The 14,020-nt window shown below is 27.4% G+C and overlaps 1 long non-coding RNA gene across 2 annotated transcripts; it reads left to right on the forward strand.

Annotated features, from left to right (window-relative positions):
- Positions 1-319: 319 nt before the first annotated feature.
- On the forward strand, positions 320-11,269 carry LOC122268889 (uncharacterized). Of its 2 annotated transcripts, none has more exons than XR_006224741.2 (4): positions 320-445; positions 2,979-3,168; positions 4,560-4,774; positions 6,905-11,269. It is a non-coding gene; the product is annotated as an uncharacterized lncRNA (long non-coding RNA). The 2 variants fall into 2 exon arrangements; XR_006224742.2 differs by having other exon boundaries at positions 4,560-4,690.
- Positions 11,270-14,020: the final 2,751 nt, after the last annotated feature.

The following is a 14,020-nucleotide window of genomic DNA, read 5'->3' on the forward strand; positions in this document are numbered from 1 at the left end:
TAAAGGAGCATTGAGTGGATCTGAATGGAATATGAAAATTATATGGATTCCTTATGTCTTTATGATTCGAATTAAATTGATGACGAATATAATTTTTAGATTTAGTGACAAATGTAATTTTTCTGTTTCCGGAAAGAAAATTTAATTAAAGATTTGATGAGAGATTGTAAAACACCATTTTTCTATTTTTCCTCAAACTCCTTTTTTTTATTTCAATTCTAAGACACAAACAGCAGGAATCAATCACCTCTCAATTAAAGGTCAAAACTAATTTTCTACCGTAAGAGGGCGGCACCATACAAGAGATCTTTCATTGAAATAAAATAAAATCTTAACTGCAATTGCTACCTGTGCATTTGTTTATTTTTCAGGCCAAAATCTTTTGAAAATTTCAAAATATCTGATCATTTATTTTTGGACAACCGAAAAACTTTTATGTACTTTAGTAAGTTAACTGTTTTCTTTTATTACTTTTCTGTAAATGATTTCTTACAATTTGTCCGTTGTAACTTTTCAATCTCACTATGTGGCCATTTACGAAAATTTCTGGCTGCTGATAATTTTTAAATATTATTTAAAATTTTTAAATATTATTTCTCGTATGTTTAAAATAATGTGGTTTTATTCTAGATTACAGTTATTTTATACATTTTATTATTTCTGTTAAACGTTTTCATATGTTTATTATCTTCGAAATTATTAAAAGAAAATTTTAACACGTCAAGTATCATTTACTGTAGTTCAATAATATTGAAAATGTAGAATCACGTATAAATATCTTATTTGATTTTAAACGCTTAATGCTAGCTTTGAAATCTCAGATGTAATATGTTCTAAACATTGTATCTCAGCTCCTTTTTAAGTATTTGGTGTATCCATTTTTTTTTTTTTTTTTTTGTACCATAGCTCTCTGCTAATCTGAACTAATTATTTATAAATAATTATAATTCGTGAATGTATATCTGATTTTTATACTTTATAAATAGGAAAAAAATTACTTGAGTGTTCCAATTTATTTATTGTGATGGATAATAAATTTTTTGACAGAGTTGAAAGACCTTTCTGATTTGTTTTAGAATTTATAGCCTAAAATATGCTTAAAATTAATTATATTAAAAATATATTAAATTAGTCCTAATGGTTTATATAATTGTGTAATTGCTTATTGTTAAAATTTTAAATGCTTAAATTTTTTAAGAGTGCATAAAATTATGGCTGATAGTATTTAAAATATACATGTAATATTTCCCAAAATAATTTAAATTGTAAAGCTGTAATTGTGATCTTAAGCAATAAGTCTAATTTTTACATGGTCTAGCTTAATGTAAGAATTTCATATTCCTCAAACTCAAAGCTGGTGATTTATTTTATGTGCCTTTGCTTCCCAAAAATATTAAATCTTAATGGATTTGCTTAGTTAAATTATGTAACAAAAAATACAAACAAAAATAAAAAAAATTTATTAATGCATTTACATAGAGAAAACATTTTTATAATTAAAAAATGGTTATGGTTTTTAAATAAAAATATTAAAATTGTATTTTTGCTGATTTAAAAAAATATTTTGTAATTAGGAATTATTTATAATTAGGTTGATGAATCAGGTTATGGAAATATTCTTATTCATATTCATAATTTTTAAAAAAGCTAACTTTAAATCAAATGCCTTTTCAAAATAAATAGTTCCTAGGATTAAAAAAAAAAAAAAAATTCTTACTTAACTTCTAAACTATGTAATATTTTTACCCATTCTTTCCATACTTTAAGAAAGAGCTACAACGAGTTATTAAAACTTATGACTAATATATTTACTCTATCCTGGATTTTTTATTTTTTAGCTTCAAAGAAGCAAACAATAACTTTCTATCACATAAATTTTTCATTTATTTGAATAAATATAAATTTTTATTTATCATTCACATACATATTTTTCATTTATTAATTCTTCCCAGCATATACTTTTTTTTTAAGGATTATTTTTCCCCCAATTCTCTAAAAAATTTTGCGTTAAGATTTTTTTTTTTTTTTTGTGCAATTGTATAAACTTATTAAGATTTCTTTAATTATTTATATTATTCTTGATGTATGTGGGTGCCACTCTTCAGTCCTGAGGACTGAAATTAGTCTTGAGAAAAGATTAATGGGCTGAATTCTGTTCTGTTTATTTTCAATTTGCTTCTTATATTTAGTATTTAAAAATTAAAAAACCACAGTTATTTTCTTTAAACAAACATAAATAAAGAAGAAATTATTGCTTTATGTTGAATTGTTATATCATTATTAGCAAAATTATATCACGCCGAAATAAAGTAATGAGATTGACTGAACTTCAGCATCTGCTTGTCTAAACAAACTTTGTTTTCTTGAATTTAAATGTGCCTGAGTTTGTATTTTTTTCCCAACATTTTAAAATGCTCGTCAAGTTATATTATGATTATTGATTACTTTTTGAAAAATGAAATTTATAGATCTAGGACAATAAATGTAGAAAAATAAGTGTTTATTTTTTCTTTTCCAAAAAGGTAATTAAGTTATTGATATTATATGTGCGCCATTCTCATGAAATGTGAATTTATGAAAAATTTTGCTAAGCAATGCTTGACTGTGTTAATTGATTTGTGTTTTTAGAGTGGCACCCCTATGACTTTATTCTAATTAGATAATAAATCTTGTATATCATTGCCTTGTCACATGGACTAGATCCTCCGTATTTTGTTTTTGTTTTTCTTTTAAATGATCAAAGTAGTTGTTGCAAGGATAACATTAAATATTTCATATGCTTATAAATATTTGTTTTTTCTTTTGAGAATGGGGCACATTTTTACCCTATGTTATGTCTATGTTTTAAACAATGTCACTAAAATAGCTATTAAATTTTCTAACTACCTTTGATTCGCCTTTTTTTATTAATTGAATAAATTTCTTATTAACTAACAATTTATCGTTCTATTTTGTTTTCATTTTGCTTTTCGTTTTAGGTCTTGAAACATTGCTACATCTCACTACAAGCGATGATTCTTGTGAAGGTTGCAATGCTTTTGCATTTAATCAATTTATTCATCAGCAAACAGGAGTATTGGTGAAAAAAGATCCTTTAATAAAACAATCATAATTTTCGTATGATTTTAAAAATATAATGAATGCATGCAAGACTTAAATAGAAATGAAGTATTAAAAAAATTTAAAAAACTTCCTTCATCACTGAGATTTAAAATTTATCATTAAATTTATTTATCAAAGATTTTGAAGCATTCATAAATATTAAATATTTTTTTTTTTACTGAATTAGATTTGCTTCGATTGAAATAATCTTAAAATCATTTATCTAGCCTATATTAAAGCTATCATGGTTCTAGTATTGTACTTATATAATGCATTCTATAATAAAAACACAGAATTTCTAGGGAAAAAATTTATAAGTTTTTTTTTCTGTGTCATTGATAATTTGTTTAGTAATGTTAAAATTTTAATTTTTATATCAATTTTATATTTGGTTATTCTATTTATGCATGTTATATTATAATTGCACTATTATTATTCAAAAAAATTTCTGTGTGAAAATAATATGTGTCTTAAATTAAGGCTTTCATGCACTATACATCAATATATTGACAATTTACATTTACTGCTTATTGAAAGTATATTCCAAATACAGCACATTGAAAGTATAGCCTGGTGAGCTGTAGATTGCATNTTGAGCAGAAAATGGCACAATAATCCAATAAGGGATGTCAATGTTTTCCAAATCAACAAAACGCAGTTTAAAATCGTCGCTCAATTTTTGAAGATTACCTGTATATTTCCAAGTCTTCTTTTTTTATTTCTAATTGTCACATATCTGAAAAATACTTATAATCCTTCGACCAATCGACCCTTCCGGTTCGGATCGACCCCCTGGCTCAGTTCGACCCCCGCTAATGCTAAATAGACCCCTGGGGGTCTATTTAGACCACTTTGGCGACCTCTGATCTAGCCTATATTAAAGCTGTCATGGTTCTAGTAGTGTACTTATATAATGCATTCTATAATAAAAGCACAAAATTTCTAGGAAAAAAATTTCTAAGTTTTTTTTCTTTGTCATTGATAATTTGTTTAGTAATGTTAAAATTTTAATTTTTACAGCAATTTTATATTTGGTTATTCTATTTATGCATGTTATATTATAATTGCACTATTATTATTTTAAAATATTTCTGTGAGAAAATAATATTGACAATTTACATATACTGCTTATTGAAAGTATATTCCAAATGCAGCACATTGAAAGTATAGCCTGGTGAGCTGTAAATTGCATTTAGCCTTAGCCTCTGTAGTTTTTCCCTGACAAGTACTTTGCTAATTATTTTTATTATTTATTTAAAAAAGTTTTAATAAATTTTGTCAAGAAAAGGGTTAATCAGGAATTGCCACCTTTGGATGCCCCAACTAAAATACTGTAAAATAAATTTGGAGCATTTTTTTTTTTTTACCCCTCAGAATTATTGATTAGTTGTTTGTCATCATGAGTTTTATAATAAAATCTTGAATCACTCTACTCTAATTTTTCATCTTTTTTACAGATTGTAGAGTCAAAGCATAAAAAGGAATCCAGTAATGTAAAATGAAGAAATTTTCTCTTGTTCTACTTGCAATATTTAAAGAGAAGACAAATCTTATGAACTGAGGATTATTCTTGTTATTAATAGCTCATGTATTTTATCTTATTTCATTTATAACATATGCTTTATATAACTGTGTATAAATATACGATTTTTAATATTCCTACAAGATTTTGGTAAATTTTATTACTTAAATTAATTTCTTTCGAAAGCCTGTTAATGTTTCATTTATAATTTATATCTTAAATGAATATAATTTTGTTTATTTAAAATGCATACATATTTTTCTGTGTTTGTTTCCTTTCCATGCTAAAATTGTATTCATAAGTTTCTCTCTAACGAAAAATGTTGCAAAAACACTCTTGAAGTTTAATTTTATTTTTAATAAAATGTTCATTAAAGAAGAAAAAAAAGTTACTCAAAAGACAATGTGTGCTTCTAAAGCAGTGAAATCTAACACTGTTCGATTATAACCAATATAATTTTGGTATATTTTACTACTTATTTTCTTGGAGTACTTATAAAAGTTCAAAAACATGTATGTTTAAATATTATAACAATTAGAAACATAATTTCAAAAGAAATATATCCCACTATGAGGATTTATTATTAATCTTCAAATAACATAATTTAACCAACATTTCTTTATTCACTTTGTTTAACGTGATATTTGCTAATTTAATTACTTAGCATCTTGTTTTCAATATACTTCACCAATTAGGTACTGATAATATGTGTTATTACTATTAAAAAACAATCGATAATTTTATTATGTGAAGAAAACTTTTGCTTTTTTAATGCACATTAATTTTTTCATAAATTATTTTAATGATTGAAACAATGATATTATCTTTCTAACTATTATTATAATTCATATAGTTCCTTATTTCCCCATGTTCGTTCGAAAATTCTTTTAATAATATTCTTAATAATTAAGTTATGTTCTAATATTAAGTTGAAAATTGAGTGTTATTTTTTTTATGACTTTGTATTTGATTTGTACTTTATGAATGATTTTTCTGAAATTAATCTTTTCTCCCTTATTTGTATTTACTATTTTTCATGTAATTTAATATGAAAGAAAAAAAGTAATGATCAAAGCAAGTGAAGTTCAAATGATGGAAATGAAAGCTTTCCCCTTATTTTTTTCAATGTCATTTGTTTTCGTAAATTCGTATAGCCATAAATCATTTTAAATTTTTTTTATTATTTTTATATGTATTTAATTTATTGAATTTTTCTTATGCTTTTACCTTTTTGCTTTATAATACAATTGTAATGAAATTTTGCTTACCTGATTTCAGATAACTGATATCTCGCTTAATTTAAGCTTCTGATGTATTTTATGTTGCAGAGAAGGTTTCTTTTTTTCTGTTTGTAAATTTACTTATTTAATACTATTGAGACAATAAGTATTACTATATTATATTAAATTTCAATTTTAAAAAGAACTGTGATGCCAGTTTAACCAAAATTCTTCTATACAAGTTAAATGAGAGCAATAAGTTTTACTACTAAATTGCAATTTTTCTATGTATCAAAAACGAATGTAAAGTTATCAGCTATATTATGTAACGTTTTATTTACTTTTTTGATTAAGTTACTTCTTTATTTACAAAACTATGGAATTTTATTTGTCTAATGTGATGGTGCTTGATATTTTCAGAATCACAGTTTAAGTGTAGACAAAAAATGTGCTCTTAATTCACAAGTATGCGCAGGCGCTCTGTGAAAAATTGTTTAAGAACCAATTTTTTAAATTTTATTTTGTTTATCTTCAGTTATGCTAATAAACTCGGTAGCAGAACTTATATGGTGAAGCTATAGCACTATCTTCAAGAAATCCAAATTTTTATGCAACATAAACACAGTCATAGAGATCATTATAAAAATTCTGTTTAATCTTCGATACATGTAGCAAAATTTGATGTAGTGTTCTACTCAGCTGTTTAATTTCTATTAGGAACAATTTTAAGTGTATTTTTAAAAGGAATCTCAACAATTTTTCCCTGTTTTATAATATTTCTTGTTTTAGTAAAATTTATAAAATTTCTTGTTGCACTGTTCCTTTTACAAAATTTACTATTTATATCTAGAATTTTTAAAATAATAACAAAACTTTTTTTTTTTTTTATTTCAGGTTGTGGGGAAAAGAATCCTTTCATTGGAATTATTTCTCGGAAAGATTTCAGCCTTATGCTGCTATTTTTTTTTTCAATTTTATTATGAATGATATTATTAACCATAATATTCATGTCTGTCAAATATATTCACTGAATATTGAAATAATTCCTTTCCATTTGCAGGGATTAACAAAGTGTCCATCACTCGAGTTGTTAGAAAGTCTTCAGATGCTGAGACTCCCGGATTTTCTTGCCCACTGTGTCCTTACGTCTCTGGAAGCAAAAGCCTCTTTATAGCACACATTTTGGACCATGCTAAAAATTATCCCAATGCATGTCCAGTCTGCAAGAAGACATTTTCAGGACAAGCCAGTTTAAAAGTGCACGTGTTCAGCCATTCTGGAACACGTCCTTTTAAATGTCATGAATGTGGACGTGAATTTGCACAAAAGGGCAATTTAAAAGCCCACGTGCATTCGCATGCGGCCAGAAAGTAGCTATCTGTTTTTAAAAAAGACTAAGTATATTGACTTTTTAAGATAGTTTGAATATTTAGTGCTTTATAGAGGTTGTTAGCTGAACCCTAGCTTAATAGATGGGCCTTCACATACCACTGAACTTGTATATATTTGTTCACTTGGCTTCACTGTAGAAAAGGCCTGCTATTTCAGGTTCAAAATTAATTCCTAAATGTTTAATTTTTTTTTTGATAAGGCATCCTTTTTTTGGACTAGATAGAATTTTACTTGTTTACAGCTCGTGATTAAAAGGTGAATTAAACTTTGTCCAAACAAGATAGATTTTCAATTGAAAAAAAATAATAATAATAGTCATAAAACCCTTCTTACCTTGTCAACAATATACCAACTTCGAAATTTAAACCTAGTTGATAATTTGTAAAATGAACTTAATTTTGCTGCTCGAACAATATGCTAACATTAATGTATCATGGTGTACGGCTTGCAACAAGAACAAACAGTATCAAACAAGTAAAAAGAGGCCATATCGGAACTGCCAAAAAAGCGAGTTCTTTCTAAATCTTGCAACCATGTCAGCTTTTTTAACAATACATCTATAAATAACTAAAAACAAATTTTCACTCACAAGAATTACTTAATATCATAAAAATCTTGTGAAATACAGCTGATTTGAGCTCAGAAATTATATCTATTTTTTTAAATTAAAAACTTAATTTTCCGTTTGAAAATATCGACTCTCAGAATAAGCTGTAGTAAGCAACTGTATACTTTCTAACTGGAAGTAGAGCTGGTCAAGAACTCGAGATTGTTGTTGTTTATATTTATGCTAAAACACCATCTATTATAATATCATGGATTGTGGATAAAAGTGAAACATTTAATTTTAAAAATTAAAACAACAATAGATTCATCAATCAACAAAAGATATGTGTTCAAATCTTAAAAGTACGCTAAGCAAAAACAAACAAAAAATCTTTCAATTAATTATTTTGAAATAAATTTTTATAAAATATTTTCTATGTAATATTTCATAATTAGTTTATAAAAATATATGTAATATTCTATTATTAGTTTTTAAAAATATGCATTTAAAAATAAAAACAAGTTTTACTTTTTTGAGTTTTAAATAAGTTGTTTTCTGAAATTTTGTACCTTTACATTTTATTTTTAAATAATACTACTCAGTCTGCTTGAATTCATATGGTCTTGTGTCCATATTTTAATAACTTATCACTTATATATACGAAATATTTGAATTTTTTGGGGGAAGCCTAATCAAAACTCTGCACCATTTCACATAACCGCTATTTTTAATTGTGAACTAGAACAATAGACAAAAAAAGGTTTTTATCAATGTTATCAAACTTCAGTGTGTGTGATAAAAATAATGCATAAGACGTTAGTTTGATGGTAATGATTACAGTTAATAATTTACTATTGCAAACTGTGGCTAATATAACTGAAATTTTTGTGGTTACATTATTCTTTATGTATTTACTAAGTAGGAAGTGCTCTGTTAAAATATGAGTACTCATTTTTTATATTATTGTTTCTTTTCATTTTCATGCAATGTTTAATTAATATCTTCAGGTTTTTTAAATTTCTTTGTCTCTCTTGTAATTTCCAAATAAAACCAAATCTTTAGACTTATATAAAAGTTGACTGTAAATTTCTTTTATTTCTATATTATTTTCGTGGTTTAAAATTTTTTTTAATCAAATATTTTTTGTAATTTGAAGTAAATTGAAAAAAGAGAATGATGAATTTCAACTCCTAAGTATATGTTAATGTTATACAATTTAAAAAGATATCCATTTAGTATGAAGAATATTTTTTTAATTGTTTTCAATATTCTTAACCATTTAATTAGAAAACTTTTTTAAAAAATAAAGTTAACAGTAACTTTTGATGATTTGCTTTGTAATTGTATGTTAAGTTTTTTAATAATAATGTGGCGCCATCTATTGTAATAGAAGAATTTTAGACAACAACAAAGGAATTTTTTTCCTTCCACTCAGTGAAAAAGCCACATGAAAACTATCTAAACTTAGCTGATGTATTATTAATTTAGAATTTTTATTATTATGTGAAATTTCTTTATCATTGTAATTATTTTAATTTTTATTTACTTTTTTTTTGCTTTGCTTTATTGAGTGTTTAAAATAAGGTAGAAATAAATTGTAGGTTCTCTGCTTAATTTGCTTGATACTTGTAGTAAAAAACAATTAATTCTAACTAAAAATTTAATATGTAATTACTATAAAATTTAATCTAAAGAAACAAGCTATTTTTGCAATCTTTGTTGAAGTTCTTTATAACAGGGAAAGAGTTAAAAGTGATGTGGTTAAATTGGAATAATAATCAAACCAAACTTATATATATGTATATATATATTTTTTTTTCTTTCAAAAAGCAATTTTTATCCTTTTTGTTTGTATGCTCAAATAAATGAAGAAAATTAGATCAAATTGAAGAATAAAATAGCATACTGCATAATTGTATGTTTAGAATAAAGTCAAAATCCACTTTCTTTTTCAGAGTGTCCATGCACGTGAACAAAGCTTTCAAAATGTGTATTTAATAAAATGTTTTTGGGAGAGAACTCTGTACTTCTTTTTCACGGAATTCCCTCAATGTCCTGGATTGTATGATTTTTTTTTGGCATAAGAACCTCAATTGCGAAAATTCAAGTTAGAACTATTTATAAAAATTATAATCATAATTATGTTCTTTACGTAATAACAAAAATAATTTATTCAGTAAAAGGCAAATAACTGTAGAGGTTATTCAAACTTGTAAGAAAAAATATAAAATTTTTTAAAATTCATTAAAATCGAATGTTTAGTTTTTAAAACGGATGAATAAAAAAATAATCAATGACCTTTTTTAAATATATGTATATTTGCTTCATGGGCATGTTTTTTATTATTATTCTTTTTTGCTTTCATTGAAACATTTTTTATTATTAATATATGATGAACAGTAACCTTTAAAAAAGTTAAAAGGTTAGTAATGTTTACATCTGAATGTTTTTAGTTGTATACAATTTTGAAATTCTATGCGAAAGAGGAGTTTGACATACCCTTACAATTTAATTTGTTATGTACTTATGAAATGTAATGTTTTTTTTGTTTATTTAATCTGCTTTTGTATTTTATTAATATCTACAACTTATGAATTTATGAAGCTAATATTTATGCCTTAAAATGCTTTGCTTGTAAATATGCATTCGTAAAATTCATTCTTAATGGGTACATTTTTATTTAAGTATTATTTTATGCATAAGGAATTGAACAAATGTTATATCTATGTTAAAATGCTTATATCTTAAATACTTTAGTTTTGTTTTTTAGTAACTTGTGTATAGTTCATGAAAAAATATTGTGCGTATATTATAAAATATTGTAATTTAAATTCTCAATATTTATTGCTTTGGCCTATCTTTTATCATAAATTTTTGAAATCAATTTTTATCACCTGTGTTATAATTTTGTTTTTTTCCGTTGAAAAATTTATCTGAATTGATAAGAGAGCTATTATTTTTTTTATTACAGCTTAACTATTAATTGATTATAAGATTTTTAGTTATTAAAGATTTATATTATGTATTTTCGAAATATTTCTTCGTTTATTAAGGTTTCCATAAGGTTTCCATTTTTTTTATACTCAAAATTATGGTAAGAGCAATATCATGTATACATTTTACTGTTATTTGTTATTGTTGAATTCTATTTACTTACAAATTTGTATTGTTTATCTACTTAATAATTTATAATATTATCTACTGAAAGATTTAAGTTTTTATTACCATTTTATACAACATTCTCTGTTTCAATTAATATTTTATTTCAATCCTAAAAGAAAATAGCTCTTTTTTTTCTAACTATTTATTTTTTTAATAAGTTTATATCTGGTTCTAATTAGATTGATTGTATAAGTATTAATGAGAAGGTGTCGTTTTTCTAATATTATGGTTTTGCTTTAGTGTATTTATTATTTCATCTATTTAATCTAGCTAGTTAGATTTATTAAAAATTGTTTTAATAAATTTTTATCAATATCACACAAATATTTGTTTGTTTTATTTATTTTTTATGATTCTATTGAATTAATACGCAGATTTGTTCAGTAATCACGATCATTACTTTGAAATCAAGGATAGGAAGTTTGTTAAAATTTAAAAGTTACAATGATGTCAATGGATCTTTAACCACACAGTGGTGAGAAAGTGCATAAAAACATTTTAGCTCTATTTTGGGCCATTAACAAGTTATCAAAAATGGAGATGGCACTTGCTTTCTCAAGAAGTTTCTTTAAGGTTAGTCCTCTACCCACTTGCGTTCTTCAGATATCTGACTGGTATGCCGGTAAATCAAAATGCAAGAAATGACACAATGTGGAAGAATTAGACAATTGAAGGAATAAACTATTTTTACTATCTACTAAAATATATTAGGAAATGCAGAGTTCAGTGGCATTAATGTGACCACGTGTCAAATATCATATACGCACCTTTCACAAGGTGGACCGCTGCAGGACTTGTTAGAAGATAATCAATTAGGTTCTTGAAGGTGTTCACTGTGATGTCGAGGCAAGCTTGCGACCAGGTTGCGTAGTTTGGGATTCATGGTTTAAACCACCCAGTCAAGGTGGTTCCACAGATTCTTGGTTGGCTTTAAAGTCGGGGAGTTGGGTAGCCAGGAGAGTACCACATGCACAAATTGTATATTGTATGACACATCGCATTATTCTGCTGGTTGATGCCGTTATCCTAAGGGGAAAAATTCATGTTTAGGAGTGAACATAATTCGCAAGGACAGATGCGTACTTGTTTTGATCCGTTGTACTTTTCACAATAATGAGTACGCACACAGATTGTAATTTTCCCAGATCATATTGCTCCCACCTCGAGCTTGAACCCTTACAAAAAACAGGATGTTTCACCCCGTATACGCGAACTTCTATTAGTCCGATATAACATAAAACATGATTCATAAAAATAAGCCTCCATCGCCACTCAGCGGACTGCAGTACTAACGTGCAAACTCCAGCCTTCGCCAATGAACTGCAATCAGTACAAGTGCATTAACTAGGCCTCTTCTGCGGAGGCACATGGGCAACACTATTGATAGCTCCTGTGCAATCCAAACGCATTTCCCCAGAAGCCATTCTTTCATCAATGGCCCATGGTGCAGCGTGATTTTGGATACAACCACATGGTATACTTTTACCACTGCGACGCATAGTTTAGGAAATCGGTCTGAACTGACCGTACATGCACAATTCCCAGTAGAACAAAGAAGTCATGCATCACATGCTGCCGTCAGTAAGCGAGTGAGTGGCCACTTTGATCAGCCTGCGTAGGACCAAAGGTGCTTGCTGTTCTACCATAAAGTGGTTGACATCGCACGCAGGTCATCGGGCTACCACAGCAGTGGAGCCGTCCCCTCTGCAGAGGATCAAAATTGCAATGACTTGTCTTTGGATCATCCTCGGGGATGTTTCCCAGATTGTCGCTAATAGCCCATTGTGCAGTTCTAGTGCGATGTAAATAAAGCACCTGCTTAGCCTTTCGGGAAATGTTTCCACCTTGGCCAAAAACCCAATGATCATGCTCTTTGGAACGTCGGATATATCAATCCGTAGCTGTATTATGCCAAAAATTGCAATGTTTTCCAATTCCCTCAGACACCCTCACATGCGCTCTACTGCTATGAACTGCAATCTACATTCGATTCACGTTAATGTCGAAAGCAGGCGGTAGTCACACTAATATGACAGCGTATGTATGGTGCTAAAATTGAATTACTCTATTTCTTAAAATTCGGTGAAATTAAAATTTCCAGCAGCCTCATGAAATATTTATCACCACCTTTTAAATGTTTCCCTGTTGTAACCACACTAGAAGGATAATTTTATTTCTCACATACTTGTAACAAATAGTAAATTTAAAGTCCATCAAAATGGGCTACAGATGGCCTGCAGCAGAACTCGCTTACTTCGCATGCTTTCACCATTAGTTTGTGGAGAGCTTAGAAGAAGAAAGTTTGTTAGTTTCTATCTTGATTTTTAACTAGATTAAAATCTTTTAAGTTAGGAAATTATATAGAACTGAAAACTGCATTAAACATAGTTCTAAAGAAAGCATCATGGAAATTTTAAGAAATATTTTCAATTAAATACGTCAAATATTAAGAAAAGGAAAAATATCGTAGTACATTCCTATACAACTAAAAAGAGGAGGAAGGGGATGGGTCAAAGGCATTGAAAGCCGGTCTTCTCCGATAGCGTATTCGAGCGTTGTGATCGCGAATGAGAAAAATTTCGAAGTTGTGTGGAATGGGTATAGGTATTTTATTTGCGTCGCACTAAAGCTGTGCGTTGACCTATTGGCAACGGTCTGGGAAACATCCCCTAGGAGGACATGAGCCGAAGGATATGCTATCACAATTTTGATCTTCTGCAGGGGGATCTCATTTTTGAAGAAACTGTCTCAATTTAGTCACAGATCTGAAAGGGCAGGAAATTTTCTCCTGATTCCTGAACCCATGGATGCACATATTGTTTCCGCATACCTCTTATGTAATTTATCATAGTAGCCGATCACACTCTTTTCTAGAAGCCTATTTTCACTGTGTCGGATTCATACATGCTTGAGCCGTACAATGAATCAAATGTGTAGTGTACATAAAAAAAGAATAATGATCGGTTTTGTGGCATCAGCCAGATTAACTGTAACTGTGTGTTAACTGTATAGTTTTAGTTTCAGTTTACATTTATGTTAAGTTTCAGGATGCTAGATCCTGCTCATTTATTTAAG

Source organism: Parasteatoda tepidariorum, chromosome 2 (genome assembly GCF_043381705.1).
Source record: "Parasteatoda tepidariorum isolate YZ-2023 chromosome 2, CAS_Ptep_4.0, whole genome shotgun sequence".
Lineage (NCBI taxonomy): Eukaryota > Metazoa > Arthropoda > Arachnida > Araneae > Theridiidae > Parasteatoda > Parasteatoda tepidariorum.